At 40.3% G+C, this 7,647-nt stretch overlaps 1 non-coding gene across 1 annotated transcript; it reads right to left on the bottom strand.

Annotated features, from left to right (window-relative positions):
• Window positions 1–4,074: 4,074 nt before the first annotated feature.
• Window positions 4,075–4,180, bottom strand: LOC122151090. Its single transcript, XR_006163967.1, has one exon. It is a non-coding gene; the product is annotated as a U6 spliceosomal RNA (small nuclear RNA).
• Window positions 4,181–7,647: the final 3,467 nt, after the last annotated feature.

The raw sequence follows: 7,647 nt of genomic DNA, 5'->3' as shown, positions 1-7,647 counted from the left end.
AGAACATTGCTGATTGACCAGGCCACATGAAGAAGCAGATAGAGGCCCTGGACATATCCGATGACTTGTCTACAGTAGCCTCCTGTTTTCCCTCCTTCCCCTCTAGCTGACAAGACTTTTTACTGGGTCTTGGTCTATTCCTGGGTAGAAAGTTGTTTTGCTGTGTTTTCCTGTATTGCTGTTGTAGCCTGTGCCTCCAACTATAGCAATGCTGCCTGTCCCTACATACACAGTTGTAATGCCTCTCCTTGGAGCCCTCAGGGACCTTGTTGTATAGGAATGTGTGTTTGTAAGAGCTGATTGTAAGAGCTGGCTTTGAGGGGTGGATTATAGGGGAAAAGACTTTGTATGGCTGAATATGGCTACACTCTTGCTTTCTATTGGTTCCCTTTCAGTTGCTCAATAGCTCTTATGTAACACCTGCTGGGGTGGTGTTGGAGATCCAGAGTGCTGGCATGAAGCCACCTTTGATCATCAAAGCCATAAAAACCTCTACCTCCCAGTGGGGGACTTGGAGATTTGAATCTGTCAGCCACAGCCCAGGGCTTTGCCTCTACGTAAGCCTCATAGTAAACTCCTATACAGTAAACCTAGAGCTGCCAGCCTTGTTTTTTGGTCTCCTAGTAGCATAGTGGCTAAGATACTTGCCTGCTAACAAGACGGCTGGCGGTTCAAACCCACCAGCCACTCCTCGGAAGGAAGGTTGGGCAATCCTACTTCCGTAGTGATACTGCCTCGGAAACCCAAGGAGGGGTCGCTATGAGTCGGGGCCGACTCAACGGCACATAACAACAACAATAACAAGTCCCTTCCATTGGAGCTCTGGTAGCATAGTGCCTAAGGCACTTGACTGCTAACCAGAAGGCTGGCGGTTCAAACCCACCAGCCACTCCTCGGAAGGAAGGCTGGGCAATCCTACTTCCATAGTGATATTGCCTCGGAAACCCAAGGAGGGGTCGCTATGAGTCAGGGCTGACTCGATGGCAAACAACAACAACAACAACAGTCACTTCCATATTTGGAGGGAAATTTAGAGTCCCTGGTCTGTGCCCAAGGAGCTCTGGTGGTGTAGTGGGTAAGGCTTTTGGCTGCTAACCAGAAAGTCAGCAGTTCAAACCCACCAGCTGCTGTAGGGGAGAAAGATGAGGCAATCAACTTCTGTGAAGATTTATACTCTTTGAAACCCAGTGGGGGTCACTATAAATCAGAACTGAGTTGATGGCAGTGGGTTTGGTTTTAGTTTGGTCTGTGCCCAGACACCTCACTTCCTCAGGAAGTGGCAGATTTAATCGATGCTTGAAATACTAACGCTGGCATTAGCATCACTCTCACACTTAACCATTCTATTTCTGTAACTTGGCTGCTCAAGGAATCAGAAGAATAACACTGAAAAAAAAAAAACATAGCCTTTAAGTAAATTGCCTGGAAGGTTTCAAGGTCTCTTTGAAGCTCTAACTATGCATGATAGCAGGGTACGTTTACTCAAGAAGTAGAAAATTCAGCTTACTTGTGCTTCAAGTATTTTTGAACTCGTAGCAAAATGAACACAATTTCATCTTCTTGAGTGAAAATAGCAGCAAATGTCCAATGAATTAAATATTTTGTGGATGTTTTTTGTTATTTAGATATGAAGTTAATGTCACAATATATTTTCAATATGGTGTAAAAATAGTGTTTAAAAGCCAGTAGTCTTGGTCTCAGATCCCTGAATGAAGCTATTGAAGAATGAATGAAAGGACTCTTGCCTGTATACTCCATCCGGCCACTTCACCTCTCCACTGCCCCCTCCGTGGTCCCGGCCACTGCCCCGTTTCCCCTGAGCACTGCAGTGGCCTGCTTACAATGGTTCCCTTGGTGCTGTGCTTCTCTCTCACTGCTCCTTTCTTTGCATGCAGTTACCTTAAAAGTTCAATCATTTCATCTTCCTACTCAGAACCTTTATAGCTGATCACATATTACAGCTTTAAAGTTATTACCAAGGCCTACGAGACCTGACATGTTTGGGCCCCTGCCTGCTCTTCTTCTTTTCTCTCTTGCCCCAACCAGGCTCACTGCTTTGCAAGAGCTTGTATATGTGGCTGGTACGTGGTAAGTTTATTCATGCCTTAGACCTTTACCTATCCTTCTATTTGGAATGGTCTTTCTCCAGATAGTCCATAATCTGTTCCATCACTTTATTCCACTCTGACAGGCTCCTGTATGTAACCTCCCTGACTACTCTATTTAAAACTAGAACTACTGCCTCCAGATTTGGCTTTATATTTTGTCATGGGATTTATCATTACCTGATAATGTACTATATTTCTGGCTCTCCCTCACTATGCACTTGATAAGGTTGGAGACTTTGTCTCTGTATTCTCCACAGTGCCTAAACTAGTACATGAACTCACAGTTTGCACTAATGAGTGAATATCAGTGTTGTTTGTGTGAAGTGTTGCATCCAAATTGAACACACTTGACGTGTTAGGTAGTTGTAGTGCTTATGGATGAACAAAAGTATCTGCTAAAAAGGAGTGGCTGGAGCCACTTTTCTCTTCCACCTTCACCACTCCCATACCATTACATCTTACGTGGTTACTGAGTATCTAGTAAATTGCAGACCTCTCTTAGCCTAAGCCACTTGACTGCTAACCAGAAGGCTGGCAGTTCAAACCCACCAGCCATTCCTCGGAAGGAAGGTTGGGCAATCTACTTCTGTAGTGATATCTCCTCAGAAACCCAATGAGGGATTGCTATGAGTTGGGTCCAACTCGATGGCAAACAACAACAACAACAACTTCTTAGGAGAAACTGTATGATGTAGTTAGGTAGAGTATGCAGCAGAGGGCAGTAGTGTGAGGGTTATAGTAAGGTAGGAAGAGCAACTTGCTTTGGTTTTTATTTACTTTAATTTTCATAGAACCAAAAAGCTCAGTTTAATAGACATTTCTTTAAAATAAGTTGTATCAGAGCGAAATGAAAATTAGGCTCTGATTTTTTATAAGATGGCATCTTTGTTTCAAAAATGCTGTTTGTAATTTTTAAAAGGTGATTTAGAATAAAAGGAATTAGTTTTTTAAAAATGAGTAAGTATAAGTAATTTTCCAGTTATTTGCATGATACAAAATTATGGCTTTCCTATAGCTTTAATGCAAGTGTTGCAGCATTTTCACAACAGCTGAGGGGGACTATGTTCCTTTTCTCTTAAGTCTTGTTTTGATATAAAATACAGAGCAAACACATATATGTGATGGAGGTGGTTGTACAGTAAGCTTCCCTTATGAAATGGTTCACCTGCAGTTGTGATGGGCAGGAAGGCAGGTGCAAGATGATCTAATGTGTGCACGGGAGTTGATTATTCATTGTGCTGTTACGGGCAGCATTTACCTTCCAGCCTTTGCAGAAAGAGTGCCATCTGTGCAGTGATGGCTGGTACTTGTGTCTAGCATGCAGCTTATCTTATAATTTCAGCATATTCATGATTCTTAATCCTTAAAATGAAAATAGTTAATTCCCTTGCTTACCAAGAAAAAATAAATATGTAGATGACTATGATCTTGCATTCTTGTGACAGGATGGCCGATTTTTTCCTCCCTTTATTCAAAGCATGTATTTTATTGCAAGAGATAAGTTGTGCTTCTCACACTGTAATGTGATATGAATCACCTAGGAATCTTGTTAAGCTTCTAATTCTGATTCAGTAACTCTGGGATGGCACTTGAGATCTATCTGCATTTTGTAACACACTCTCTGGTGATGCAGTGTGGCCTATCTGTGGACCACATTTTAAGTAGCAAGGCTTTACATCAAGTCCCTAAACTTTAAAGTTTTAGGCTCCAACAAAACATCCTTCAAGAGACTAGATAACCTATGGCTGGTTATATCCTCAGACTTGGTACTTGAATGTAAAGTAAGTTGTTGTTATTTGCCATTGAGTCGGACCCGACTCATAGCGACCCCTCCTTGGGTTTTCGAGGCAGTATCACTACGGAAGTAGATTGCCCCATCTTCCTTCCGAGGAGTGGCTGGTGGGTTTGAACCACCAGCCTTCTAGTTAGCAGTCAAGTGCCTTAGGCACTATGCTACCAGAGCTCCAAAAATACGGAACGCTTCACGAATTTGTGTGTCATCCTTGTGCAGGGGCCATGCTAATCTTCTCTGTATCATTCCAATTTTAGTATATATGCTGCTGACATAAGATAAATATATTATGTGTATATGTTGTTGTTATGCGCCATTGAGTCGGACTCGACTCACAGCAACCCCTTCTTGGGTTTCCGAGACAGTATCACTACGGAAGTAGATTGCCCAACCTTCCTCCCGAGGGGTGGCTGGTGGGTTTGAACCACCAGCCTTCTGGTTTAGCAGTCAAGTGCCTTAGGCACTATGCTACCAAAGCTCCTTCATTTGTGTATATGTATGTACATATACATAGAATTGGGATGAATCAGAATCTATTTGATAGCAAAACATTTATATACATACATACATATAAACACACACACACATGCACACACACACATATGTTGTAAAAAATCAAATCCAAACTAAATCATTTTATTTTTAAAACAATTTTAAGATATTCAGTAATGTGGTATGAAAACAGTGGCTTATAATTAAATAATTTATCATTGAAGTATACTTTTCTGCCTCCTACTTTATTATGAGTTTAATTTATGTTGATTATTACTCCAATTTGATTTTTGCTTCTCAGAAGTCAAATGAATTGTACAACTTGATGTACAATGTGCATACGTTCGTTTTTACAGTTTTGGTGGAACAAAAAGGCAAAAATCAGTTCACCCAATTTAGATCTTAACAATGATTTATGCGTTATGTATGAAGGAAAACAATGAAGACAATTTCTTCTTTAAAAGTATATACAATTCCAACTTAGTTGTGCAATATATACATTTATGTTTTGACTTTATCTGTCAAAATAAATCAGTACACATGAAATTATCTTTTTATATTTACATATTGACTACATTTTTGTTCTTTACAGTTTAAAAAATTTGTTAGCATTTTCTTTATTTCAGAGTTACCCCATATCTTTTTCTAAAGTTTAAATTAGCCTTTCAAATTTATTTAAAGGATATACCTTAAAAAACACAAAAAGCATAGTTCTAAAAAAGTTTTGTGTACAATTATTTTGAGTGTGCAAATTGAAATATTCAAAATGGACCAGGGCGCTCAATTGAAGGAATCCTGCCTTCTGTTAATGATGCATTAACAGAAAAGATTTTCATATATTGGATTATAGCTGCATATCAGGAGCCCCTCGGTGGCACAAACAATTAAGGACCCAACTATTAGCTGAAAGTGGCAGCTCGAACTCCCTCAGAAGTGCTCCAGGAAACAGGCCTACTGATCTTCTCCCAAGAGGTCACAGCCTTGACAACCCTATACAGCAGTTCCACTCTGTACACATGGGGTCGCCAACAGTTGGAATGACTTGAGGGCAACTAACAACAAAACAATTGTATAACCGAATGGATAAATATAGTATAAACTTGTAACTCATAGTAAGTTTTAATACAGTCACTTGTGGGATTATGACAAAATGGTTTTTGTTATCAGTATGCTTCACAGTTAATAGATAACATACTTTTTTTGTGAACACAACACTGCCAGCTAGAAATGATTTCTGTCCAATTAAAAGTTCTCATTTTGTTATGAACTTTTTTTACCAAGTGAGTCGTGCACAATTTAACATCTTCATGTACTTTCGTCATTGTTACTATGTCACAAAGCTTTTGCGGCAGCCGTGCATGAAGCAACTCAATGTTTTGATCATGTTGTATAGGCCTTGTGTATATACCATTTATGAAATGGAAATTTTAACATGGCATCTTTTAATCTCCATACTCTACCTACTCCTAAAGCAAAGTTATACCTGAATAAACAACAACAACAACAAAAACCCAAACCCACTGCCACTGAGTCAATTCCAACTTATAATGACCCTATAGGACAGAGTAGAATAGCCCCCTAGGGATTGCAAGGCTGTAAATGTTTACAGAAGCAGAATGCCCACCTTTCCCCTGTGGAGGAGCTGGTGGGTTCTGACTGCTGACCTTTTGGCTTAGCTAGTTGCCTAATGCTTCACCACAGAGCCACCAGAGCTCCTTTCATACTTGAACAGAAATACATAACTGTTATTTTAAACAATTTTTTTTTTAAATTTCTTGGATGAATATTCACCTTTGCTTAAAAGTGCTAAAGAAATACTCCTCACTATAGCCTCCACCTCAAATTTGTGTCTGATAACAGAAACCACCCACTTAGGCCACTTTCTCCTAGTGTAGTGGTCCTGAACCAGGCATGGGAATTGGGCAATGTCTGGAGACATTTTTGATCAGCACAACTGAGATAAGTAGGGGCTTCTCATCATTCTACAGAGCACAACAGTCCCTTTTCCTCCATAAAGAATTATCCAAGTCCAGAATGCAACAGAGCCAAGGTTGAGAAAATCTGTTGTAGTGTGATACATGGTGCAGAGACAAGTCGTTCATTTTTCAGTTTATAGTGATCTAGCTACTCCATGAAGACCATGCCATCAAGACAGATTACCAAAGCCAAGGCTTGCCAAGGCCCTAAAGCTTGCTTTGTGTATGAGCTCAGTTTAGTGTTTACTGAAGGAGGATGAGGCCGAGTGAAAAGGAGGAGCAGGTTGTAATTCACATTGGAAAACAAATATGCATAAATATATATATATATAATAATTACATGGTTTATTAAATATTCTCTATCAACTTAATGACCAGTTTCACCTCCACTTATTAGTACTATTAAATTATTTTAGGTAAAATTTTGGTTGGAGTGAATTAGTGCTTTGTAACCACGCAGTGGTTTTAAGAATTGGGATCTGGCACACATGATGGAGAGAATACCATTGCGTTTTTGCTATAAATCCCTGATATTTCATAGCTGTTTCTTTTTCTTGTTTGCTTGGCTTTGTCAAATACAAAATCGACCATTAAACAGTCTGGACGCTCCTGAGCTGCCAATACACGGGCCAGGCTAGGAAGGCTGTCAAAGTCAGACCCACATGGGCAAATTAATGTTTTCAAGTCAAACTCTTGGAGGATTGTCTATTTGCATTATAAGAAATCCAGATCATAGACTTTCGAAGCTAAAAGCATCACTGCTGAACTCCAATCCAATATTCCCCTTTTATAACTGGGGACACTGAAGTTTACAGAGGCCAAGTGAGTTGTCCAAAATATTAGATGTGTCATTTCTGACATGAAATAGTTCCCACTGCCCTCACCAGTACTGTCTTCCTGCTAGTCTCTCTCAGAGAATGAGTGAGTTTAGAAATAAAACAAAGATGGTACAAAATGAAGAAATGGTGATGTCCCTCAAAGTCTGGGCCCTTTACATCAGAATGTATAGAGTGCTTCCTAAAATGTAGATGGCTGGGCCACATCTTGGCCTAAGTAAGAATCACAGGAGGTGGGGTCTAAGATCCTACCTTTGGAACAAACTTGCTGTGGTAGTTATGTTTGTGTGTCAACTTGGCTGGGCCTGGTTGAGTGGCTGGGCAGCTGGTGGTAGTTATTCCTCATGATGAGACTGGCAATCAACTCCATGGTGGGATCTACCACAAGCAGCTGAGTAGCTGCCTTTGGTTATGTGGTTTGCTTCCTGTGTATAAAGAGAAGC

This window comes from Orycteropus afer, unplaced genomic scaffold, assembly GCF_000298275.1.
Source record: "Orycteropus afer afer isolate SDZICR_OR568_19922 unplaced genomic scaffold, OryAfe1.0 scaffold00296, whole genome shotgun sequence".
NCBI classification, from domain to species: Eukaryota; Metazoa; Chordata; class Mammalia; order Tubulidentata; family Orycteropodidae; genus Orycteropus; species Orycteropus afer.
The sequence above is the reverse complement of the archived record's forward strand: the minus strand, read 5'-3'. Positions and strand labels throughout refer to the sequence as shown.